The 25,788-nt window shown below is 52.6% G+C and overlaps 4 non-coding genes and 2 pseudogenes across 4 annotated transcripts; 3 read left to right on the forward strand and 3 right to left on the reverse strand.

The window, feature by feature from the left end:
• Positions 1-11,920: 11,920 nt before the first annotated feature.
• Positions 11,921-12,062, reverse strand: LOC138229468 (U4 spliceosomal RNA). Its single transcript, XR_011185879.1, has one exon. It is a non-coding gene; the product is annotated as a U4 spliceosomal RNA (small nuclear RNA).
• An 8,125-nt stretch (positions 12,063-20,187) lies between these two features.
• Positions 20,188-20,323, forward strand: LOC138229405 (U1 spliceosomal RNA; annotated as a pseudogene).
• A 635-nt stretch (positions 20,324-20,958) lies between these two features.
• Positions 20,959-21,077, reverse strand: LOC138229312 (5S ribosomal RNA). Its single transcript, XR_011185743.1, has one exon. It is a non-coding gene; the product is annotated as a 5S ribosomal RNA (ribosomal RNA).
• A 1,807-nt stretch (positions 21,078-22,884) lies between these two features.
• LOC138229355 (U1 spliceosomal RNA) lies at positions 22,885-23,048 on the forward strand. The gene has a single exon (XR_011185775.1). It is a non-coding gene; the product is annotated as a U1 spliceosomal RNA (small nuclear RNA).
• Positions 23,049-23,683: 635 nt separating this feature from the next.
• On the reverse strand, positions 23,684-23,802 carry LOC138229340 (5S ribosomal RNA; annotated as a pseudogene).
• Positions 23,803-25,088: 1,286 nt separating this feature from the next.
• LOC138229456 (U4 spliceosomal RNA) lies at positions 25,089-25,230 on the forward strand. The gene has a single exon (XR_011185867.1). It is a non-coding gene; the product is annotated as a U4 spliceosomal RNA (small nuclear RNA).
• The last annotated feature ends 558 nt before the right edge of the window (positions 25,231-25,788 follow it).

Genomic DNA, 25,788 nt, shown 5'->3' on the forward strand with positions numbered 1-25,788 from the left:
GCTAGTCACAATCCAAGGCTCATGACAGCATTTGAAACCAATGGCCGGGAATCGAACCCGGGTCAACTGCTTGGAAGACAGCTATGCTCACCACTATACCACCAACACACGCCCACAGGCACCCTGCAGGACACCACCAGAGAATGCTCACGATTTCGGAAGCTGTCTCCGGGACGTGCTGATTCCACACATCCTGAATAAATCATGATATTGTTAGTTGCTGTAGCTAGACGTTCAAATGAGTTTCATGGCCAGATGGACTGTTTCTTCCAGCGGTATAGTATTGCAGTGAGACAGCACGATGCCTGCAAGACTATGTCACGCTAAACGCCACAGATTGTGTTTGTGTTGGACAGTTGGACCCTACAGTTGGACCCTCGTCGACAACCTGAATAGCTTATTCAGAAGCAGTGCTGGACCGGGAACGAACCAGCTTCTTCCCAGGCACAAGAGTGACTTGTGAGGACTCGCGGTCACACTCTGTGCATAGAGACTTTCTACCAGCCAGCCGGACTGCTGCTAGATCCCCTCGGAGCAACGACTGCCCTGCGCGCCGCAGTCAGATTCCTCCGCCCGTCCTACTTCGAGCTGCACCTTGACTTGTTGGCCGGTAGCCAGAGGACGCCGGGACAACGCCCATTGGACAACCGCTGGAACAGAGGCTGCAACAGAGCCTGTCAGCTGGTTTGGTGTTCGTGCCGGGAAATTCCAAATCCATACACAGTGGATAAGTATACCCCATGTTCTACATTCCGTCTCGAGAATTCAATTGTACCTCAACACAAGTTATTATCAATTTAATTCATGAGTAATGTCATAAGACTGGACGAAGGGAGTCGACTGCAGCCCGCCTGGCCAGGCTTGAACAAGCCCTGCCTGAGAGATCAGGACAGGGTAAACCTTCCGCACCGAATGCCGGAAGTGTGAATGAGCTTAGGGGGACCACTGGAGGAGGCGGGGATCCGTCCCAAGCCCCTCCCTCAGTCTATCTGATTGGGTGGGAGGGTTCCTGCCTGGAAGAAGGCTGTGACTCTGAGTTGGGCGCTGACCCCGCCCCTGAAGTCAAAGAAAAGGCAGGCTTCCAACAATTCTTAGGGAATCTCAGCCAGAAAGGCAAAGCAAGGCGTATTGATATCAAGGTTTCTCTTGAAAACGTCTTAGATAGAGAAGCACTGATTGACACTGGGGCTGAAATTAGTTTGATGTCAGCCGATCTACTCAGCGAGCTCAAACGAGTAGCGAAAGGAAAAGGCATCAGACTTAAGGTAGAACCGTGTAAGATAGATATTTCCAGCTATACCCAGGATCATGCCAGGATCACACACCGAGTGTGGGTGGCACTTAGGTTCGGGCCAATGAATGTGGTGCATCCTGTTTACATCTCTAGGTTTAAAACAGAGCCACTACTCATTGGCCAAGACCTGCTTGACAGGCTGGAGCCTCTGGTGGACTGCCAGCGTGGAAAATTGTGGGTTCAGGTCAAAAACCCTAAGCCTGTTGCACAGCAAAAAGGGGGATTCAGTGGTTATGCTGTGATCACACAGTGCCCACTGAACACTATAGCTGAGTTGGAGGTTCCTCCTGGTTCCTCTGGACGAGAATAAATGTCTCTTCTTGCTTTCCAAAACTACAGGGAAGTCCTGCCCAGGCCAGCACTCCCACGGTCTCCCAACTACAGGAGCAGTGCTCCGAGCAGCTGCTTGACCCGCCAGGTAAAGCACACCCCCTTTTCATCCCTGAAGAAGAGTGGATCTCCCTGTCCGGTAATGAATAGGAGTCCTTTCTGTGCACCCTGGTACCTCAGGGGGACCAGGACTACCACCCCATGGTGGTGGGAGGGGGTCCAGGTGGCAGAAGTGCAGGTTGATGATGTAATTCTTAGCCTCAGCTCTGAGAAGTCCATAATCAGTGAAGGTCTGTTCGAGGACCTGTCGCGAAGCTGTCAGGTGACCCTGGTGACACAGTCACAGGTTCTGTGGTGGGCACCCCCACCTCATAGGTCCATTTGAAGCAAAGGAAGCTGTGTAGCTTCCATCTCCATCGGAAAAAGGAAGTTTGCTCACTACTTCCAGGTAGCACCTCAGCTGACCCATTCGGTCTGTATTGGTGCAGACCTATTGGTTCGACTGGGCGCCCAGCTGGACACAGTAAACAGTGTGCTGTGGACACGGGTGGACCCAGATGCCCACTCTCTAAGCGGCGACCCCGAGAACATTCGGTCAGGTCAGACGATTCCTCAGGCCTACCAGGTAGTAAACGAATCGGACCTGATCGTTCCTGCGTCAACAGCAGGGTTTCCGGTACGCCTAAAGAAGGGACAGAGAATGGACGCTGAGATGGTTTTCTTCCAACCATCAGCTCAGTTTATCAGACTGAACCTAGCAGTCTGTTGTACCCCCCAGACTGGAACGGAATGGCCGAGCCACCTGCCTGTTGGTGCAGAACATAGCAAAACAAGATGTCAAAATCCCTGCTCGCACTGACATGGGACTGGTAATTGACAATGGTTTCTATGATTTCGAACTGGCCATCCCAGTACTGGGGCAGCTCCCTGGTCCCTTGGCCAGGGAGGGGGGAACCGAGCAGGTGTACTACACCTACCCTCGGCGGATGATTGCAATTATGCCAATAGAGGGATTCTGCAACCAGGAGGTGTGCAGGGTGGACCTTAGCGATAAGGATGAGATGGTTGTGTACACAGTACACGCAGGTGTTCCGATGGACCACTCAGCCGAGAGTGCGACCCAGGATACCGCCATGCCGTCAAAAGCGGGGTTCCTAGAGCAGGTACAGGAACAGGTTGGTAAGGCAGATGCCCTGGAAATGGAAAGCCAGCGTCAGCAGCTGCGTCAGAATTTCCAGGATTTCCGGGAAGTGTTTGCACGGGACGCCTATGACTGCGGGGTGACGGATTTGAACACAGTGCGCATTCCCACGGCCCCTGGTGCCCGCCCAACCTATGTCAGGCAGTATCGCATTCCCCTCACGGCATACGAGTCCATAAAGCAGACGTTGGATGCTCTACTAGAGCGTCAGATCATAAGGGAGTGTAACTCCACTTATAACTCCCCACTGTGGCCGGTGCTGACACCCAGTGGTAAATGGCGTCTGACCATTGACTACCGGCAGCTGAATAAACAGGTTCCTTTGTCACGATGGCCAATGATCTACCTAGATCAAGAGTTAGCCAAGGTGACAACAGCGAAATATTTCACCACAGTGGATGTGGCCAATGCGTTCTGGACCCTTAAGGTAGAACCAACAGACCAGTACAAACTGGCCTTTTCCTTTGGAAACAGGCAGTTCACCTGGAATCGATGCCCCTTTGGGTATTCCAACTCCCCATCGGAGTTCAACATATTTCTGCACAAAGCCATGAGTGATGCAGCCGCCAGGGGCAACCTGGTCTATGTGGACAATATTCTGATGCGGAGTCAGACCTGGGAAGAACACATGGCCGAGATCAGGCATGTGTTGACCCAGCTCTCCTGTGCAGGGGCCAAACTGTCCCTGGCTAAGGGACAGTGGTGTAGGACCCAAGTGGAGTACGTGGGACTGTTGGTTGGAGCCCAAGGCATACAGCCACAGTCCAGCAGAGTCCAAGCTATCCAGAATATGAAGTCGCCCACTAACCTGTCTGAACTGCGCAGCTTTCTGGGAGTATGTAATTATTCCCAGCAGTTCATTGAGGATTACGCTGAAATAGCAAGGCCCCTCCACAAGCTGTTGCAGAAAGACGTGCCCTTTGAGTGGGGGCCTTCCCCAGAACAGGCTGTGATGGAGCTGAAGCGCAGACTCGGTAGTGCGCCGAGCTTGGCCTACCCTGACAAAAATAAGGTCTTCTACCTTGAAGCAGGGTTCTCAGAGCACTGCCTTGGGGCTGCTCTGAGTCAGGAATATAACCAAGAGCGAAGGGTGGTGGCATATGCCAGTCGAGCCCTGAGCCCAGTGGAGCAAAAGTTCTTGGACTGCGAGAAGGCCCTGTTGTCTACGGTCTGGTCGGTAGAACACTTCCGTAGTTATGTTGGGGGACAAAAGATCATCATCGAAACTTGCCACCAACCTGTGACATTCCTGTATAGCCAGAGACTGAAAGCGGGCAGGGTGTCAAATAGCAGGATTGTGGCATGAATGATGCCCCTACAAGGCTATGAGATAGAGGTACGTTATGCACAGAGCAAGAAAATGTACCTGGGACAGGGCCTGGCTTTGGGCCAAGTGTGTCATGGCTGTGACACTGACATGGAAGCTCCAGAAACAATTCCCGCTGCTGAGCTACCGAACAATCATTGGTACTACGATGAAAACGTGGGCCAGGGCTTACCCATGGCCTATGTTGACGGTTGCTCTTTTCGCCACGAACAGCAGGTGCTAGCAGGGGTAGGAGTAGTCTGGCAAGACAATACTCCCTGTGGGCCGACCCGCTATAAGCTAGGACCAAAGACTAGTCAGTATGCGGAAGTAGCTGGGGTGCTGATCACCCTCCAGCAGGCCCTGACACATGGCCTTAAACAGTTTGTCATCTGTAGTGACTCGAACTACGCCCGACATAGCTTCGTGTCTCACGTTCCGTATTGGAAGGGTAACGGCATGAAAAATGCCCGGGGCAAGGAAGTAAAGAACAAAGAGTTGTTCCTGGCCAGTGACAAGCTCACGACCGAGGCTGGAATGATGGTTTACTGGAGGAAGGTGAAGGGACACTTCCAGGTGAAGGGACCCGACAAAGACGGGAATGATGAGGCCGACCGGTTGGCCAAATCTGGCGCCTTAGAGGGTGAACCCTGGCAGTTCCAGCAGGAATGGCTACCCCCAGAATTCGTGGCTGAGGTCAAGACGGTCACCCGAAGCAGGGCTAGACAGGATGTCGGAGCTGACCCTCAATCTGTAGTGCTTGGGTCACAGGGTTTTAACACCGATCTTGCGGAAATGCAGAAACAGGACCCAGCAATTGGGCAAATGTATCAGCATATCGCTGACCCAGTGCGTCAACCTCTTTCGGAGCAGGTGCTGAGCCAGTCTCTGGAGCTGAAGGAGCTGGCAGAGGTGAAAGACAACCTAAAAATTATAAAGGGGTTGTTGGTTTGTGTACCAGTTGCACAAGGTGTCCCAAAGTGGGTAGTTCCCCACTGTCATCGGGGGGTCATGATCCAACACGCTCATGACGAACCCTGTGGGGGTCACCGGGGAATCAAGGCTACATACGACACTATCCAGCAGGTGGCATTCTGGCCTCACATGGGCCAAGACATCGCCGCGTATGTAAAGGGGTGTCTGACGTGTAGCCAGTTCCAACCATCACGGCCCTTGCACCGTGCACCACTCCAGAAAAAGGGCATGACATTCACCTGGTCCAATCTTCAAATGGATTGGGTGGGGCCACTGGTGAGGTCATCCAGAGGGAACAAATATTTCCTCACTGTTACGTGTGCATTCACAAAATGGATTGAGTGCCTCCCAGCACCCAACGACACGGCAGAGACAACTGCAGTGCTGTTGGTGAACCATGTGTTCAGTCGATGGGGATTCCCCCTGACCGTGGACTCGGATCGGGGAACCCATTTCACAGCTACAGTAATGGCAACCCTGTGGAATATGCTTGGGGTCAAGATCCAGTTGCATATCTCCTACCACCCTCAATCCTCGGGCCAGGCAGAAAGGGCAAACCGAACGGTGGTTAGTATGCTAGGAAAATATATTCAAAATTATAGTGGAACTGTACCATGTGCCTCATCTATGTTCCAGAATGGGAATCCTAAAACTGCCACGGCTGGTCCTGACAGTACTGTGGATCACCTCGACACAGCCCCTTGAAGTTGTGGAACCTGGTCCTCCTACCGGCATAGTCCTGCAGGAAACCATAGTCCTCTCCATGGAAATCTTTATGGTACAATCTTTTTTTTTTTCTTATAAAATATACTTTATTCCGAAAAAAAACACATCTCAAAAGGAAACATCTCACACGATAACACTCCACAAAATTAAAACATCGGCGGAACGGCGGTGATTGTCCGTTATCAATCCTTGCAAGGGTGGGCGGATTTGCGCTATTATGAGAGTCCCTCCAAACCCTACCGCTTGCTGTAAACCATTAATCCCTGTACAGGGTCCATAGGCCTTTCCAGCGCTCCTTTGCCGTGGAGAAACCCCATTTAGCAACGTCGTGCTTCATCCTCCTCCTGAGGTCCGCCAGGATCCTCTCTTCCAGCTCCCTCGCTCCCCACTTGTTGTTGTGCCGGATGAGATTGTTCCTCGCGTCCCACAGGCCTTTCTTTGTGAGGGACAGCAGCAGCCACATCAGGAACTGCGTCCCCCTGTCCAGTCCGGTAGGTGCCAGCCCCAGCAGAATGTACTGGTAGCTGAGCACCGCATTCGTTTCCAGGAGTTGCATTATGTTGTCCATTCTGCCCCACACCGCCTTGGAGAAGGGGCAGCTCCAGAAAACGTGCTCCTGAGTCTCCTCGACGAAACACGTGTCCCGGGGGCAATGCGGATTCCTGGAGATCGAGTGTCTGTAGAGGACCTCTCTGGTAGCCAGTCTCTTGTGTACGGCCATCCAGTTGAGGTCCTTCAGTTCGTTGTCCAGTTCTTTCGACCAGATGCCCCCTCACCTCTTTGTACAGAGCTCTGTGGTTGGTGCAGAGCTCTGGCTGTCTCGTGGCCTCGTACCTCCTGCTCCACTTGACAGCGTGGGTGTAGAGCTCCGGTCGCCTCTCTGCCTTGGGCCAAGTGTTTGACCACTGGACCAAGTGCCTCATCGGGATGGAGAGCCACAGCCTGACAAAGTACTGGTACTTGTGGCCGATGGGCTCCCGCAGCGCCCGACAGAGGTTGCAGAAGAAGATGCAGTCGAGTTTCAGGGGGAAATGTGGGACATCTCGACCCCCTTCCTCGACCGGCTGACACATCCGGTTCCTCGTGATGCACTCGTACCTGCCGCCCCAGACGAAGCCGAAGATCATCCCTTGCAGCGCTCGTCTGAGTCTGGCCGGCAGCGGGTACACCACCTCCAGGTAAACCAAAGCCGGCAGGACGTCTGCTTTCAACACCATCACTTTCCCCGTGTAGGACAGCGACCGCGTTTTCCATAGACCCAGCTTCGTGTTCATCTTGGCGATCCTCTCAGTCCAGTTGTTGGTCTCGTTGTCCCGGCTCTGGAAGGAAACCCCAAGTATTCTGAGGGGCTCCGTGCAGAGCTCGAGACCCTCCGGCGCCGTCGTCCTGTGCTTCCAGGGCCCAAAGAACTTCAGTTTGCTCTTTCGGTGGTTGAGCTTCGACCCCGAGGCTCTGGAGTACTGCTCCATGACCTGCAGGGCCCTCCTCAACCCCCTGTCCGACCTCAGGAACAGCGTTGTGTCGTCGGCGTACTGGGAGATCTTCAGGGTTTCCCCCGCGCCTCCCGGTATCTCCAGGCCGTCGATGACGGGGTCCCGTCTCACCACCTCTGCTTAGGGCTCTGTGAAGAGAACATAGAGAAGGGGTGAAAGGGGGCAGCCCTGTCGTACTCCGGATTCCTGGGGAATGAAATCCCCCAGGTTTCCGTTCACGTTCACTCTGCTGCCCACGTCAGAGTACAGAATCTGAATCCAGCGGCTGAAACTCTCTCCGAAACCGAAGCGTTCCAGCACCCTGAACAGATAGCTGTGGTTCACTCTGTCGAAGGCTTTCTCCTGGTCCAGGCTGACCACCATCATGGGCACGTTCCGGTCCTCGGCCCAGGCGATGGCGTCTCTGGTCAGCTGGAAGTTCCAGCTGACGGATCGCCCCTCCACCCCACACGTCTGGTCGCTGTGGATGATGTGGGGGAGGGCGGTTCTCAGTCTGCCGGTCAGGAGCTTGGACAGGATCTTTACGTCCACGCAGAGCATCGTGATCGGCCTCCAGTTTTTGAGGAGGAGGATTCCCACTCCGGAAGAGTGGACCCCTCCTACGCTCCAGCATGATTCTCCCTTCGTCCATTCCCTGGTGAATGTCAGCTTGTCGCTTTCATCCTTCAGGTGGACCTCCTGTAAGAAACAAACTGAGAAAGACTTTGAGGCCAGATCATGAAAGACTCCCCGTCTTTTCACCGGGTCTCTCAGCCCTCTCACGTTGGTTGTTAGGAAGGTTAGTTTCACAGTCATGATTAAAACTAGTGAAAGTTAAACCTCCTCTCTGTACTTACAGTAGAAACTTGGGAGTCTACATCTTGGCACTGTTTAGCCTAGATGTAACTCCTCTCATTCGGGTCCTGGGGGGAATATGCTGGGCTCCCTCCAGGTTTCGCTGGGGACTGAAAAGTAAACATGCTGGACAGGTCCAGCCCTACCATTAGTCCGGGCTCCAGGGCGGCTTCGAAATAATCCTCGTCGTCCTCGAGGATACTCTCCGCCACCGCTTCGGGAAGGCTCCTTTCTTCCCTTTTTCCGGGAGTTTCGGGGGCCTCCAATTTCTCCTGGGCCTCGGGGGAGGGGGGCTCCAATTCCTGGGCTGCCTCTACCTGTTGTTCCTGGGCCTCGGGGGAGGGGGTTCCGACTTCCTGTGCTGCCCCTTCCTGTTGTCCCTGGGCCTCGGGGGAGGGGGTTACCTCTTCCTGGGCTGCCTCCTCCTTTTGTCCGTGGGACTCGGGGGAGGGGGGTTCCGTTTCCTGGGCCTCGGGGGGGAGGGTTTCCATTTCCTGAAGCGCCTCCTCCGGTTGTTCCTGGGCCTCGAGGGAAGAAAGTTCCGTTTCCTCTAGGACGAGGAAACGGTTTTCCCTTACCACTCTCTTTTTATGTCCTTCCGAAGGTGGATCCGCCCTGGGTCTCTTCTCCCGCTTTCGCTTTCCCTTTTTGCTGGGAGTTATGCAGGGCCCTTCCTCCGGTCGGCCATCTTGTCCCTCTTCCTGGCGGCCATCTTGTGGCACCGATGCGGCTGGGGGTGTGGCCTCGGCAGTTTCGGTTCTCAGCGGGGGAGGTGCGGGTTCTTTGTTCTCAGCCCTCTCCCTTTGTCTGGAGACCGGTTTCTGCCTGCCGGCTTCCACCACCTGCGCAAACGAAGGTTTGCTTACCTTGCATTGGCGAAGGAGGTGTCCCTCGGCGCCGCATCCGTCGCACTTTTTGGCTGCCCGGCAGGTTTTTGCCAGGTGCCCGTCCTCATTGCAGTTGTGACATCTGACGATGTCGCATGTGTTTGTCTTGTGGCCGGACTGTCTGCACTTGCTGCAAAAATCCGGCATCCTGGGGTAGTAGAGGTACCCCCTGTCGGCTCCGATGTTGAAGCGAGCCGGGGGGTGCTGGAAGCCGTCGACGCCTTCTGGGTCCTCTTTCAGGAGGACTCGGTACTGGCGTTTGCCGTACCAGACGCCTTCGTCCCTGACCTCTGTCGGTTTTCCCACCACGGTTACATACCTCCTTAGGTACGCTGTTACCCGTTCCGCTGGTACGTAGGGATTGTATGTGCAAACCGTAATGGTCCTCTGATTCGTCTTCCTCATAGGCTCCGGCCTGAAATCAGAGAAACCAGGGTGCTTACCTTTCTCCCTGATCAGTCTCGTTGCCTTTTCGTACGATGCGTCCGTAGCCATGTAGGCCTCCATGTATCTCTCTGCGTTGTTGTCCTGGAGGCAGTAGAGATCTCCGGCCACCAACTGCAAGATCCCTCGCAGGAAGGTCATAAAGAAGGCCTTTGCAGTCGGCATCGGCTCTGTCTTCTTTGTCCAGTGGAACCGGATCAGTGTCCTCTTGTCTGCCATCTCTGAGGGAGAAAGAGGGAAAAAAAAAGGAGGGAAAGAGAGAGAGCAAAAAAGAGCTAAAGGAGCAGCGAGGGAGCCCTGGCCTTTGTCCTTGTGGGCAAAGCCCAGCTAGGTGGAGGCGCAGGAGGAGAGAGAGAGAGGAGAGCGGAAAGTGCTTCCGGGTCTCAAGGAAGAAAGCAAGCACCGCGGGCAGGCCACGTGTACCTGCTCCCAGCCAAGAGGCCAAGGAGGCAGAGAGAGCGAGAGAGAGAGGGAGCGGATAGTGCTTCTGAGTCTCGAGGTGGGAAGCAAGCACCGCGGGCAGGCCACGTGTACCTACTCCCAGCCAAGAGGCCAAGGAGGCGGAGAAAGAGGGAGAGAGAGAGAGCGAGAGAGAGAGGGAGTGGATAGCGCTTCCGAGTCTCGAGGAAGAAAGCAAGCACCGCGGGCAGGCCACGTGTACCCACTTCCAGCCAAGAGGCCAAGGAGGCAGAGCAAGAGAAAGGGGGAGGGGAGAGGAGAGGAGAGAGCAGAGAGAGAGAACGTTGCTGCCGGATCCCACCCAGCTCAGCTGCTGCTTGGCCTTAACCCCCTAGGCTCAACCTAGAGCGATACCAGCCTCACAGGCTCACAAAGGCTCACACTACGATACTGCCACTGCGCAAAGCTGACGGTTGCCAGGCAACCGCGGGGATCCTATGGAAATCGTTATCGATTGTCTCATGGCATGTCGTTGCGGAAACGCTTCATATTTGTCGTCTTCTTCTTCTTCTTCTAGCTTGAGGTTTTGAAGAATTTCATGACAGACAAGGGCTCCGTCGGGAACAAAGGGCGTTGTGAGAAAACCGTTGCTTATTTTCAGCAGCAGAAATACAACCCTTTAAATACAAGATGACAGAACAATGACGAAGGGCATGCCGGGAGGAACTCATGCACTACAGAGGAAAGGGGGCGGGCACGTACAGTTCACATTCAAGCCACAAGTACTCTTCTTGGATGTTGCACAAACAAATCCTAACGTCTTGAAAGCATTGCAGCATGTTTGTGTCCCACTTCCCGTGGCTGCGGGACGACTGACACGAACGGACAAACACAATCTGTGGCGTTTAGCGTGACATAGTCTTGCAGGCATAGTGCTGTCTCACTGCAATACTATACCGCTAGAGGAAACAGTCCATCTGGCCATGAAACTCATTTGAACGTCTAGCTACAGCAACTAACAATATCATGATTTATTCAGGATGTGTGGAATCAGCACGTCCCGGAGACAGCTTCCAAAATCGTGAGCATTCTCTGGTGGTGTCCTGCAGGGTGCCTGTGGGCGTGCGTTGGTGGTATAGTGGTGAGCATAGCTGTCTTCCAAGCAGTTGACCCGGGTTCGATTCCCGGCCATTGGTTTCAAATGCTGTCATGAGCCTTGGATTGTGACTAGCAAAGCGAAGCCTTTTGAAAGAGCTAAAGCACTGCAAAACGGAATTGAAGGAGAATCTTACAGGGGATTCTGAGCGGTGTCTGCATACACGCAGTCCGATACGGGTGCTGAAAGCTTGAGCTACTCTCAATGTCATGCTGCCTTTCCCCGGAGTAAATCTGTTACATTGAAAGAATGCTTCTGGCAGGTTCAAAAAGGGACCCTTGTTAATTGGAGAAATCAATGATTTTGAATGAATTCTGTATGCGTTAAAGGACAGATATACACAGAAAACATGCAGGACACTGCTCATGATTTTTCCCGAGCCGAAACACAGTGCGTTTTTCCAAGCCATTTGACAAAGCCCACCCACTGAAAACTGCAGCAGATCGTGTAAAGACGTTCAACTTTGTAACTACTGCACGCACAGGAAGCAGAATAAATTCCTCTTTTCAAACTGTCAAAGGTTTGCTTTGCGAACGCTGCAGGACATCGCACAATCTCTTTTGAACGGGGACAAACGATTTCTTATGGGGCGCAGTAAGTACAGACGTTTAAAAAGCTCCACTCACTCCGACGATGCAGCATGAAGAAACGCAACCTAACGTTTGACAGAAAAAAGCCGGGCGCCGCTACGAGCAATATGAAATCAAACTGACAGCACACGGCGTTTCGCGCTGACTCAAAAGTGATCTCGACAGACGCTGTTCTCTGCATAACGCTGAAAGAGCTAAAGAGCGTTTCTGTTGAGACGTAACAAGCTCGTTTCTTTCTACCATGATGTCATCATGACCAAATCTGTCTTTAAACACCTTGCTCAGTCTCTGACGAGACTGTCAAAAATTGCTTTCGCCGATTGTATTGCAAACCGGCGGAAACGGGATATTGGGAAAAGTTTTCAACTAGCAATAATCGCGCCTCGGCTAATCCTCACAGGCTACGATACTGCCACTGCGCAAAGCTGACGGTTGCCAGGCAACCGCGGGGATCCTATGGAAATCGTTATCGATCGTCTCATGGCATGTCGTTGCGGTAACGCTTCATATTTGTCGTCTTCTCCTTCTTCTAGCTTGAGGTCTTGAAGAATTTCATGACAGACAAGGGCTCCGTTGGGAACAAAGGGCGTTGTGAGAAAACCGTTGCTTATTTTCAGCAGCAGAAATACAACCCTTTAAATACAAGATGACAGAACAATGACGAAGGGTATGCCGGGAGGAACTCATGCACTACAGAGGAAAGGGGGCGGGCACGTACAGTTCACATTCAAGCCACAAGTACTCTTCTTGGATGTTGCACAAACAAATCCTAACGTCTTGAAAGCATTGCAGCATGTTTGTGTCCCACTTCCCGTGGCTGCGGGACGACTGACACGAACGGACAAACACAATCTGTGGCGTTTAGCGTGACATAGTCTTGCAGGCATAGTGCTGTCTCACTGCAATATTATACCGCTGGAGGAAACAGTCCATCTGGCCATGAAACTCATTTGAACGTCTAGCTACAGCAACTAACAATATCATGATTTATTCAGGATGTGTGGAATCAGCACGTCCCGGAGACAGCTTCCGAAATCGTGAGCATTCTCTGGTGGTAGGGGCGTTCAAGATGGCGCTCAGGTGGGAGGTAAAGTTTAGTGGTTGGGGAGTTTTTTTGAGTTTTTCATGACCTGAATGTTAATTTTTGCTTTTTTTGACTACAGAAAAATAAGGACTTAACACTAGTTGTTTAAACTTCAGTTATAATTGAAAGAAAAAAAAAACGATTTTTTTTTAGGTTTAAAAAGTCCGATATGAGTAACACTGGGAAAAGAAAAGAGAGTGCTGGGTCTTCGAAGGAGAACTCTAAGATACCTCAATCGTATATGTATAGCACTACAAAAAAATCGATGGCAACTAAAGGGAAAAGTGAAGCAGCTGCAGGGGCAGCAAGAGGGCGGAGGCGCCGCGCGCCCGGCCGACGTGTTGGACCGGTGCGCTTTACGTGCTGAAATAAACACGCGACAGCCCCGAAATGTTTCCAGAGTGCTGTGCACTGAAGACTTGCCTGGTGCTCCTCCGTGCAGATTGTTTGTCCTCCTCCAGTGCGGGACGAGCCAACACAAGGGAGCGCATTCGCCAACATCCAGGCACGCAATGCGATTTGGAAAGCAGCTCCTTTCCAAAGAGTTGCACACGAACGATCCTTCAGTCCCGCTCGGGGGGCACGGAACCCCCGCCACACACAGCTTCAAGTAGCGAGTCAGGTGCCTGGATGTTGGCGAATGCGCTCCCTTGTGTTGGCTCGTCCCGCACTGGAGGAGGACAAACAATCTGCACGGAGGAGCACCAGGCAAGTCTTCACCAGACAAAAACCTCCAGTGCACAGCACTCTGGAAACATTTCGGGGCTTTCGCGTGTTTATTTCAGCACGTAAAGCGCACCGGTCCAACACGTCGGCCGGGCGCGCGGCGCCTCCGCCCTCTTGTGGCCTTGCGGCGTCAGAGCAAGAGGCTCCTTCTCGCTGCCCTTCCGCTGTGTTGCAGGGCCCCGAGAGGGAACCCGGAGCGCCCACTTTGTGGGGGGCGGGGGACCGCGTTCGCGCTCTGCCCCCGGTCTCTTGCGCGAGTACTAAATCTCACGGACAGGGGGGCCTCGTCATTGATTGTTACAGGTGAGACGGGGATTAGGAGGAGACCCCGACTGATGGGTAAAGGGGAGCACTAACACCAGAGGGACACCCCCGGCGTCTCTTTTTGAGAGACGCCCTGGGGTTTCCTAATGGCCAAGGAGGGTCGGGACCTCGGTTTGACGCCTCCCGCGAAGGACGGCACCTGTTTGTGCAGCAGAGTGTCGCCATCAGGAGGCTGGGGCGTAAGAGAGCCACACAGCCCGCAGGGTGAGCGCTCCCTACTGGTCCCAGTCACACCTCTTGCAGGAGCAGCAGCAACCGGAGCTTTTCCGGGGTGGAATCTCCCATCCGGGTGCCGGCCAGGCTTACACCTGCTGGGCTGCCCCGAGGGTGAGCCCAGTCGAGAGTCGCAGGGCCAGATCTAGTCACCGGGGAGAAACGATACAAGTGAAGGATTGCTCGGCTCTCGGCACTTGAAAAGACCGACAAATGTCTTGTTCCCGCCGGAGCTGAATGTACCCGCATGTGTGGTGTCGTCTTCTTCCCCCGCCCCGCTGTGTTTGCTGTATTGTCTCTGAAGCCGGCCCCCCCGAGACGAGACGGGCTGTTCCTTTGCCCCAATTAACACTTTACAGGTGCCATTCCCCGGCATTGTGGCCATTGTCGGTGCTCACACGCGATAAGATAAGGCGGAGGAGAGCGGGGCATGCCCAGCGGCAGACATTCAAGGAGGGGGCAGTGCGAGGTGAGGTGAGGTGCGACACGCCGGAGCCCCGACGCAGCTAATGCGGAGCACTTGTTGGACTGGCATCGAAAGGACGTGTGCGCACGGAGCGAGCCTTCCCTGCGGCGGAGCGCGGGAACTTTCTCCCCCCCTCCCGCTGCAGGAGTTGTGTGCACTGCAGCGGTGCCGAGAGAAAAGCACAGAAGGCAGCAGGCTCTGGAGAGCAGGTAAGAGACGGAGCCTTGTGGGCAGGCGAGCAGGCCCGTTTTTTGGAAATTGCTGAAAAGGTTTGTTCGGTGTGTGGCAGGCGCACGTCGCGAGCTTGCGTGGCGATCTGCCGGTCTGGAGTTATGCAAATGAGGCCGAATTGCATCCCGGGACATGCTGCGAATCCGCAACGGCGACTGCAGATGTGTAGGAAACGGCGCGCTCATTTTCTCGTTTTGCCCACACTTTTGAGTGTTAGTGTGGCGTGTGAGTGTGTGAAAGAGTGGGCCCAGCAGGAGGCGGTGGCGTGCGGGGCGAGGAGGTGGCCTAGGCTGCGCGATTTGTGCTGTGGGTGCGGGCCGCTTGCAGGGGCCTGTTTAACTCATACTTACCTGGCAGGGGAGATACCTTGATCAGCCTGTAGGTGGAGTAGTTGGATTGTTTTTCTTTTGTTGGAAGCAGTGTTCGATTTGCGGTTTTTGAAATGGCAACCTTTGGATCCCGTAAGAATGCTGTACGTTTTGAGCTCTTGGATGACCTCTTCATGGATCGTATGCAGTTCAGCAGAAAAGTGTTACAGAAGGAACTTGGCTTTGAACCTCGGCACTTGGATTTCATCTTCGCTCTCCCAGGTCAGAAAGCATTTGAGGTTGTATTTGCTACCTATCCTCTGTTTGAACAATGCGTGGATGTGTTTGAGGCAAAAAGAGGCAAAGTTCCTGCACTTGAGAAGATCAACTTGCAGCCTCTGACACAGAGAGAGAGGAAAACGGTGCATGTTGTTATGTTCTCGGAACTGGCAAAGACGGAGGACATTCACACCTGGCTTAACCAGTACTGCACCGTCCACCATGGAACTGAGGTTAGAGATGTTGATGGTATAAAAACAGGAGCAAGGAAATTCGAGGTTCGCTTGCTACCGGACAGCGTAAATGGAGGCTTAAGGCACCTGCCCTCTACAATCCGGCTGGGCGCCTGCAATGGCTATGTGTTTTATGTGGGACAACCAAAGGTGTGTCGGCGCTGTGGTGCTGTGGGACACCTGGCATCGTCCTGCACTGTGAAATGCTGCAAGACCTGTGGCAAACAGGGACATTTAGCCTCTGACTGTTCAATGCTGCCAAAGTGCAATTTATGTGGCTCGGAAGGACACGTTTTTAAGAACTGCCCTCACGCCTACGCCAATAAACTCAAAATGAGAAAGGATGAGGCAGTGCTTGTTTCAGCCAAACCGGCCCGAAAATCCAAAGCAAACAACAAGTCAAACAAAGAACCCTTGTTGGACAAAGACTCTCAGCCTCCAGCCAGGATCAGTCCTGCTGTGGCTCCGGGGCTGGTGGAAGAGAAATCCACTACGCCCCCACAACCGCAGACTGCACCAGACATGCACGAGGGTTTGAAAACCCCCGAGAACAGCGAGGACCCCTCCCCCACTCCTGCTCCTCAGAACGAGGGCCAGTGTGGGGCCCCCCGGTGGAGCGGGTCCAGCGAGGATACCCAGGATTCAGCAGAGCTGCTTTTCTCAGACTCTGCAAGTGCTACAGATGCCCTCCTCTCCTCCATCCAGTCCATCACGGAGGATCTGCAGCAGCTGGTGGGTGAGGGGGAAGAGGAGACTGGTGCATCGGCTGCACCCCTTTCCCCTCAGTGCTCCCAGGAGCTGGACTTGAGGAAAAGAAAAAATGACTCTGTTTTCTCCCCGAGCGAGGAGGAAGGAGAGCATGGCGATGGGGACAGCTGGAACCTCTCCACCCCTCCCTCTACCCCCTTCCTTGAAATGGACTCTGTGAACGCTTTTACTGCTGCCACCCTGATGAAGGCTCATTCAGAGGATGGCTGGCAGGAAATTGGTAAGAAGAAAAAGAAAAAGAAAAAGGTAACAGGTGAGACCGAAGAGAAATGTGTTTTGTAAAGACTGGTTCCACTTTCTTATGTAATATGGCTCTTAACATAATTTCTCTTAACACAAGAGGTATCAATGACAGAGTTAAATGCCAGTCTGTCTTTGATTACCTCCAGCAGAGAGAGGGAGATGTGTTGATGTTGCAGGAGTGTGCTTTAGCCTATCAAGAGAGGTATAAAAGTTTTGAAGATAGGTGGGATAAAGGGCCTTCTGTTTGGTCAGGGGACAATAACAACAGAGCCTCTGGCGTGGCCATTCTTTTCAAAGGATGGGCATTCAAATTGAAAAGTATTCAGAGGGTCATAGATGGCAGGTTGCTGTGTGTGGATGTGGAATGGGGGACCGTTAACCTGCGGCTAATCAATGTGTATTGCCCTACTGACGTAGGAGGAAGGGTGGAGCTACTCAAGGCACTCTCCCCCCTATTGTTATGCAGCACAGACGTGATAGTGGGAGGGGATTTTAATTGTATCTTAGAGCACACAGACAGGCAGTCTAGCTCGCCGATAAAATTGGATTCCAGCTCACTGGCCCTGCAAAACTTAGTTCAAGACTTTAAACTCTCAGACACATATAGATGTATATATCCCACAACAGCAGGATATACATGGTCAGGGAGGAATAGCAGCTCCAGAATTGACTATTGCTTTGTCTCAGAGAGAGTGAAAGTTGTTGGGGTCACTCTTCAGCCTGTCTTCTTCTCAGATCATCAGGCTTTAGGGTGTAGAGTGGAACTCCAGGGCGGGACTGTCTTTGGCCCAGGCCTCTGGAAACTCAACACAAAGCTGCTAGAGAACGAGGGGGTAGTATCCCGCTACAAGGAGAAACTATCACAGTGGCTGTCCTTGCAGTGTCTGTACGGGTCAGTAGGAGAGTGGTGGGAGGAGGTGAAGGTGAGGACAAAGGCCTTTTTCATGGCTGAGGGAAGGAAGGCTGCTGCCAGACGGAGAGGAGTGCTAGCCAGGAAACAGAGGCAGCTGCAGCGTCTCTACACGATGCTGCACAGTGGCTTCGATGTGCTCGAGGATATCGCCCTTTTAAAAAAGGACATCCGGAGCATAGCCGAAGAAAGTAGTCGAGGAGTGCTGTTAAGAAGCAGAGTGCAGTTCTTGGAAGAAAATGAGAAGTGTACTCGCTTCTTTTTCAGGAAAGTGGTAGGCTCCAAGACTGTCATGGAAAGTGTAGTTGATGAGGAGGGACGAGAGAGAACAGAGCCGAGTGCTATCCTCTCCTGCACCGAGGCCTTCTACTCAAGACTGTACAGCTCTACAGAGGTAAAGGATGAAGATATTCATTTTTTTACCTCAAAGCTAGAAAACATTTTGAGTGAAGAAGATAGGGAAGTACTTGAGAGGGATTTGACAGTAGAAGAGCTGAGACAGGCTATGGAGAGCTTACAGAAGGGGAAAACTCCGGGTGCTGACGGGCTCCCTAAAGAATTTTATTGCACCTTTTGGGATCTGCTTCAGGATCCGCTACTGCTCCTATTCGAGGAAAGCTACAAGACAGAATTGCTGCCTGACTCCTTAAGAGAAGGCACTATCTCTCTCTTGTTTAAGAAAGGAGCAAAAAATGACATAAAGAACTGGAGACCCCTCAGCCTGTTAGGCGTGGACACTAAGATCCTGTCCAAAGCCCTTTTCCTGCGCCTACAAAATGTAGTGGCCTCACTGGTAGGGAAAGAACAGACTTGTGGGATAGCAGGACGCCTGATGAGCGACAACCTGGCCTTGTTGAGGGATGTCTGTCTGTACTCTGAGGATCGCTCCCTCCCTCTGTGCATTTTAGGTGTAGACCTAGAAAAGGCCTTTGACCGCCTAAACCGGCAGTACTTAACATCGGTACTTGAGCACATGAAGTTTGGCCCCATCATGAGAAAGTGGATTAACCTGCTGTACACAGGTAGCAACAGCAGAGCCATGGTTAATGGCAATAGATCACGCACCTTTGAAGTCTGTTCAGGGGTGAGGCAGGGCTGCCCATTATCCCCCTTGTTATTCGTTTTGGCTATGGAGCCCTTAGCCTGTGCCTTGCGCCAGGATCAGGCCATTAATGGGATACCAGTGCCTGGAAGTGGGGGAGGAGAGGTAAAGACATCTCTATACATGGATGATGTCACCCTGCTCCTCTCTGACAATGCCTCAATTAGCAGAGCTCTGCAGTGCTGTGATCGGTTCTCTTTGGCTTCCTCCGCAAAAATTAACACATCTAAGAGTGAGATTTTTTATCAGAACTGGAGGGAGCCAAAAGAAGGACATGATCTCAGGCTGCAAGAGAAGAGAATTAAGGTCCTGGGGGTGTATTTTGGAGAAGAGATGGGAACAGTAAATTGGCAGAACAAATTGCCAATCTTAAACAAAAAACTGATGCAATGGAAGGACCGAGACCTCACCATGACAGGGAAGGTGCTGGTCATCAAAGCCGAGCTCTTGCCTGTCTTGAATTTTCTGGCTTCTACCTTCCCAATCCCACACCGTGTTGCGGCGGTGCTGAGGAGATTGATGTTTCAATTTCTATGGGGTGGGAAGCAGGAAAGACTCAGAAGGGAAATAATGTACAGGCCGCTACCCTCAGGGGGGAAGTCTGTCCCAGATATTGCTACGAAGCTGCTTTGCATTTTCCTGGCCTCTGTGCTGAGAGGCTTTGCAACAGCACCTGCAGCGCGTACCTGGACTTATTTTTCCAGGCTCTGGGTAGGTAGGGAGGTGTTCAGAGTGTGGGGTGTCAGACCCAAGCTGGACGTCCCACTCTCTGACACATGCCCTGCAATTTATGGGACAGTTAAAAGTTTTCTAAGATCTCACCCAATTGGCCATATTCCCCTCCGAGATGTCAGCGTCCAAAAACTGGAAGATTTCGTAGCACCCCAGAACAATAGGCAGACCCCTGTGGGCATTTTAACATCAGCCCAAACAAGGAAGGTGTGGAAACACACATCCTCTAAATTTCTGTGCAACATTCACAGAGATTTAGCCTGGAGTGTCGTCCACCAGTGCTTACCGGTACGAACTTTCTTGTACCGTAGGGGCCTCACCCCCAGCCCTCGCTGCGTTAGGGTGGGCTGCGGCGAGGAGGAGACTGTGACCCATCTCCTGTGGTCCTGCTTTTTTGCTAAGGCCTTCTGGGCACAGTTTGAAGATTGGTTGCAGGCTCTCTCGCCCCAATTTACCCTGACCGCTGCTTTCATCATATACGGCATCTCTCCTGTCAAACTTCCCCCTGACGTGTTTGACAGGATCTGGGCCGTGGTGAACAGTGGGAAAGACGCCCTGTGGAGAGTGAGGAACATGGGGCTGTTCAAAGGCATCGAGGTCCCAGTCAAGGCAGCAGGTAGCCTGGCCCTGTTCATCACCCGAGAGAACTATTACCTCAGAGATCTGTGGAGAGAAGGGAGGGAGGAAGCAGAAAATCTGTGGGAAATAGAGAGCATTGGACAGTATCTCAAGAAACTGTGAAAAACATTATCATGTTTAAATAAAGAATGTGATTTGCACCAGAAAAAAAGAAAATTGTTGCTATGTAACTGTTACCGTGTCAAAATGTAATGAGATGTGATCATATATACTGTTTTAAGTATGTATATTAATGTAAAGCTTTCTGATTTGTGATTTCCTGTATTTTTTTGTGAAAAGAAAATAAAGTTCTTAAAAATCGAATCGGTTCGCCCAGGGCGAGGCTCGGCCATTGCACTCCGGCTGTGCTGACCCCTGCGAATTCCCCAAATGTGGGAATCTCGACTGCATAATTTCTGGTAGTGGGGGACTGCGTTCGCGCTCTCCCCTGATGTGCTTGGTCCAAAATCAGATACGGGAGGGTTAGGACACCACGAGCTGCGTGGCTGCGGAAGGATCCCGGTTGACAGGAGTGGACGCCGCTGCTGGTTCTCGCTGGCTTTTAGTTAGGGGTCCGGAGAAGCATCTCAAGCTAGTTCCACTACTCCTTCCGGACGTTCATTCCCTTTTCAAAGTCAGTCGTTTTGCTGTAGTCTGCGTTCTTTAGGCTGATTATCGAGGTTAGCCTTTATTTGGTCATGGGGGGCCTCGGTACTGTATGCTGAGTCTAAAGACAGTTTCACCCGTTTTCTGATTGCTCGGTTCTGTACCAGTGCAGACATGTCAAACAGTGAATGGCTGTACCTCTATTGTATCCGTGCTCAATGAATGAAATCGGTAACAAATGAATATATGTCTAGTTATACGAAAAACGAGTGGTTTATCGACTCATCTTCATTTGCATATTTAGAGGCAGCTTCGATATTCGTTTTACAGACGGGTTTTTTTTTTTGAATATGGATCACACACATGCCACAGCAACAAAACATCTCTAGAGATGAGGCTATAGATCACCTTTCCATCCTGCAGGTTTTCCTCCCAAAGCCTACGGCACCAAGGGCGACCCCTGCTGGCCGGGAGAGCAAAAGCTTACAGCACCTGGAATTCCTAGGCAGTCTCCCATCCAAGTACTAACCAGGCCCGACGCTGCTTAGCTTCCGAGATCAGACGAGATCAGGCGTGTTCAGGGTGGTGTGGCCGTAAGCGAAAGCCCTGGCGCCTGACTCGCTACTTGAAGCTGTGTGTGGCGGGGGTTCCGTGCCCCCCGAGCGGGACTGAAGGATCGTTCGTGTGCAACTCTTTGGAAAGGAGCTGCTTTCCAAATCGCATTGCGTGCCTGGATGTTGGCGAATGCGCTCCCTTGTGTTGGCTCATCCCGCACTGGAGGAGGACAAACAATCTGCACGGAGGAGCACCAGGCAAGTCTTCACCAGACAAAAACCTCCAGTGCACAGCACTCTGGAAACATTTTGGGGCTTTCGCGTGTTTATTTCAGCACGTAAAGCGCACCGGTCCAACACGTCGGCCGGGCGCGCGGCGCCTCCGCCCTCTTGTGGCCTTGCGGCGTCAGAGCAAGAGGCTCCTTCTCGCTGCCCTTCCGCTGTGTTGCAGGGCCCCGAGAGGGAACCCGGAGCGCCCACTTTGTGGGGGGCGGGGGACCGCGTTCGCGCTCTGCCCCCGGTCTCTTGCGCGAGTACTAAATCTCACGGACAGGGGGGCCTCGTCATTGATTGTTACAGGTGAGACGGGGATTAGGAGGAGACCCCGACTGATGGGTAAAGGGGAGCACTAACACCAGAGGGACACCCCCGGCGTCTCTTTTTGAGAGACGCCCTGGGGTTTCCTAATGGCCAAGGAGGGTCGGGACCTCGGTTTGACGCCTCCCGCGAAGGACGGCACCTGTTTGTGCAGCAGAGTGTCGCCATCAGGAGGCTGGGGCGTAAGAGAGCCACACAGCCCGCAGGGTGAGCGCTCCCTACTGGTCCCAGTCACACCTCTTGCAGGAGCAGCAGCAACCGGAGCTTTTCCGGGGTGGAATCTCCCATCCGGGTGCCGGCCAGGCTTACACCTGCTGGGCTGCCCCGGGGGTGAGCCCAGTCGAGAGTCGCAGGGCCAGATCTAGTCACCGGGGAGAAACGATACAAGTGAAGGATTGCTCGGCTCTCGGCACTTGAAAAGACCGACAAATGTCTTGTTCCCGCCGGAGCTGAATGTACCCGCATGTGTGGTGTCGTCTTCTTCCCCCGCCCCGCTGTGTTTGCTGTATTGTCTCTGAAGCCGGCCCCCCCGAGACGAGACGGGCTGTTCCTTTGCCCCAATTAACACTTTACAGGTGCCATTCCCCGGCATTGTGGCCATTGTCGGTGCTCACACGCGATAAGATAAGGCGGAGGAGAGCGGGGCATGCCCAGCGGCAGACATTCAAGGAGGGGGCAGTGCGAGGTGAGGTGAGGTGCGACACGCCGGAGCCCCGACGCAGCTAATGCGGAGCACTTGTTGGACTGGCATCGAAAGGACGTGTGCGCACGGAGCGAGCCTTCCCTGCGGCGGAGCGCGGGAACTTTCTCCCCCCCTCCCGCTGCAGGAGTTGTGTGCACTGCAGCGGTGCCGAGAGAAAAGCACAGAAGGCAGCAGGCTCTGGAGAGCAGGTAAGAGACGGAGCCTTGTGGGCAGGCGAGCAGGCCCGTTTTTTGGAAATTGCTGAAAAGGTTTGTTCGGTGTGTGGCAGGCGCACGTCGCGAGCTTGCGTGGCGATCTGCCGGTCTGGAGTTATGCAAATGAGGCCGAATTGCATCCCGGGACATGCTGCGAATCCGCAACGGCGACTGCAGATGTGTAGGAAACGGCGCGCTCGTTTTCTCGTTTTGCCCACACTTTTGAGTGTTAGTGTGGCGTGTGAGTGTGTGAAAGAGTGGGCCCAGCAGGAGGCGGTGGCGTGCGGGGCGAGGAGGTGGCCTAGGCTGCGCGATTTGTGCTGTGGGTGCGGGCCGCTTGCAGGGGCCTGTTTAACTCATACTTACCTGGCAGGGGAGATACCTTGATCAAGAAGGAGGTTCGCCCAGGGCGAGGCTCGGCCATTGCACTCCGGCTGTGCTGACCCCTGCGAATTCCCCAAATGTGGGAATCTCGACTGCATAATTTCTGGTAGTGGGGGACTGCGTTCGCGCTCTCCCCTGATGTGCTTGGTCCAAAATCAGATACGGGAGGGTTAGGACACCACGAGCTGCGTGGCTGCGGAAGGATCCCGGTTGACAGGAGTGGACGCCGCTGCTGGTTCTCGCTGGCTTTTAGTTAGGGGTCCGGAGAAGCATCTCAAGCTAGTTCCACTACTCCTTCCGGACGTTCATTCCCTTTTCAAAGTCAGTCGTTTTGCTGTAGTCTGCGTTCTTTAGGCTGATTATCGAGGTTAGCCTTTATTTGGTCATGGGGGGCCTCGGTACTGTATGCTGAGTCTAAAGACAGTTTCACCCGTTTTCTGATTGCTCGGTTCTGTACCAGTGCAGACATGTCAAACAGTGAATGGCTGTACCTCTATTGTATCCGTGCTCAATGAATGAAATCGGTAACAAATGAATATATGTCTAGTTATACGAAAAACGAGTGGTTTATCGACTCATCTTCATTTGCAGATTTAGAGGCAGCTTCGATATTCGTTTTACAGACGGGTTTTTTTTTTTGAATATGGGTCACACACATGCCACAGCAACAAAACATCTCTAGAGATGAGGCTATAGATCACCTTTCCATCCTGCAGGTTTTCCTCCCAAAGCCTACGGCACCAACGGCGACCCCTGCTGGCCGGGAGAGCAAAAGCTTACAGCACCTGGTATTCCCAGGCAGTCTCCCATCCAAGTACTAACCAGTCCCGACGCTGCTTAGCTTCCAAGATCAGACGAGATCGGGCATGTTCAGGGTGGTGTGGCCATAAGCGAAAGCCCCGGCGCCTGACTCGCTACTTGAAGCTGTGTGTGGCGGGGGTTCCGTGCCCCCCGAGCGGGACTGAAGGATCGTTCGTGTGCAACTCTTTGGAAAGGAGCTGCTTTCCAAATCGCATTGCGTGCCTGGATGTTGGCGAATGCGCTCCCTTGTGTTGGCTCATCCCGCACTGGAGGAGGACAAACAATCTGCACGGAGGAGCACCAGGCAAGTCTTCAGTGCACAGCACTCTGGAAACATTTCGGGGCTGTCGCGTGTTTATTTCAGCACGTAAAGCGCACCGGTCCAACACGTCGGCCGGGCGCGCGGCGCCTCCGCCCTCTTGCTGCCCCTGCAGCTGCTTCACTTTTCCCTTTAGTTGCCATCGATTTTTTTGTAGTGCTATACATATACGATTGAGGTATCTTAGAGTTCTCCTTCGAAGACCCAGCACTCTCTTTTCTTTTCCCAGTGTTACTCATATCGGACTTTTTAAACCTAAAAAGGTTTTTTTTCTTTCAATTATAACTGAAGTTTAAACAACTAGTGTTAAGTCCTTATTTTTCTGTAGTCAAAAAAAGCAAAAATTAACATTCAGGTCATGAAAAACTCAAAAAAACTCCCCAACCACTAAACTTTACCTCCCACCTGAGCGCCATCTTGAACGCCCCTACCACCAGAGAATGCTCACGATTTCGGAAGCTGTCTCCGGGACGTGCTGATTCCACACATCCTGAATAAATCATGATATTGTTAGTTGCTGTAGCTAGACGTTCAAATGAGTTTCATGGCCAGATGGACTGTTTCCTCCAGCGGTATAATATTGCAGTGAGACAGCACTATGCCTGCAAGACTATGTCACGCTAAACGCCACAGATTGTGTTTGTCCGTTTGTGTCAGTCGTCCCGCAGCCACGGGAAGTGGGACACAAACATGCTGCAATGCTTTCAAGACGTTAGGATTTGTTTGTGCAACATCCAAGAAGAGTACTTGTGGCTTGAATGTGAACTGTACGTGCCCGCCCCCTTTCCTCTGTAGTGCATGAGTTCCTCCCGGCATGCCCTTCGTCATTGTTCTGTCATCTTGTATTTAAAGGGTTGTATTTCTGCTGCTGAAAATAAGCAACGGTTTTCTCACAACGCCCTTTGTTCCCAACGGAGCCCTTGTCTGTCATGAAATTCTTCAAAACCTCAAGCTAGAAGAAGAAGAAGACGACAAATATGAAGCGTTATAGCAACGACATGCCATGAGACGATCGATAACGATTTCCATAGGATCCCCGCGGTTGCCTGGCAACCGTCAGCTTTGCGCAGTGGCAGTATCGTAGCCTGTGAGGTTTAGCCGAGGCGCGATTATTGCTAGTTGAAAACTTTTCCCAATACCCCGCTTCCGCCGGTTTGCAATACAATCGGCGAGAGCAATTTTTGACAGTCTCGTCAGAGACTGAGCAAGGTGTTTAAAGACAGATTTGGTCACGGTGATATCATGGTAGAAAGAAACGAGCTTGTTACGTCTCAACAGAAACGCTCTTTAGCTCTTTCAGCTTTATGCAGAGAACGGCGTCTGTCGAGATTACTTTTGTGTCAGCGCGAAACGCCGTGTGCTGTCAGTTTGGTTTCATATTGCTCGTAGCGGCGCCTGGCTTTTGTCTGTCAAACGTTAGGTTGCGCTTCTTCATGCTGCATCGTCGGCATGAGTGGAGCATTTTAAACGTCTGTACTTACTGCGCCCCATAAGAAATCGTTTGTCCCCATTCAAAAGAGATTGTGCGATGTCCTGCAGCGTTCGCAAAGCAAACCTTTGACAGTTTGAAAAGAGGAATTTATTCTGCTTCCTGTGCGTGCAGTAGTTACAAAGTTGAACGTCTTTACACGATCTGCTGCAGTTTTCAGTGGGTGGGCTTTGTCAAATGGCTTGGAAAAACGCACTGTGTTTCGGCTCGGGAAACATCATGAGCAGTGTCCTGCGTGTTTTCTGTGTATAGCTGTCTTTTAACGCATA

Source organism: Lepisosteus oculatus, unplaced genomic scaffold (assembly GCF_040954835.1).
Source record: "Lepisosteus oculatus isolate fLepOcu1 unplaced genomic scaffold, fLepOcu1.hap2 HAP2_SCAFFOLD_45, whole genome shotgun sequence".
Taxonomy (NCBI): Eukaryota; Metazoa; Chordata; class Actinopteri; order Semionotiformes; family Lepisosteidae; genus Lepisosteus; species Lepisosteus oculatus.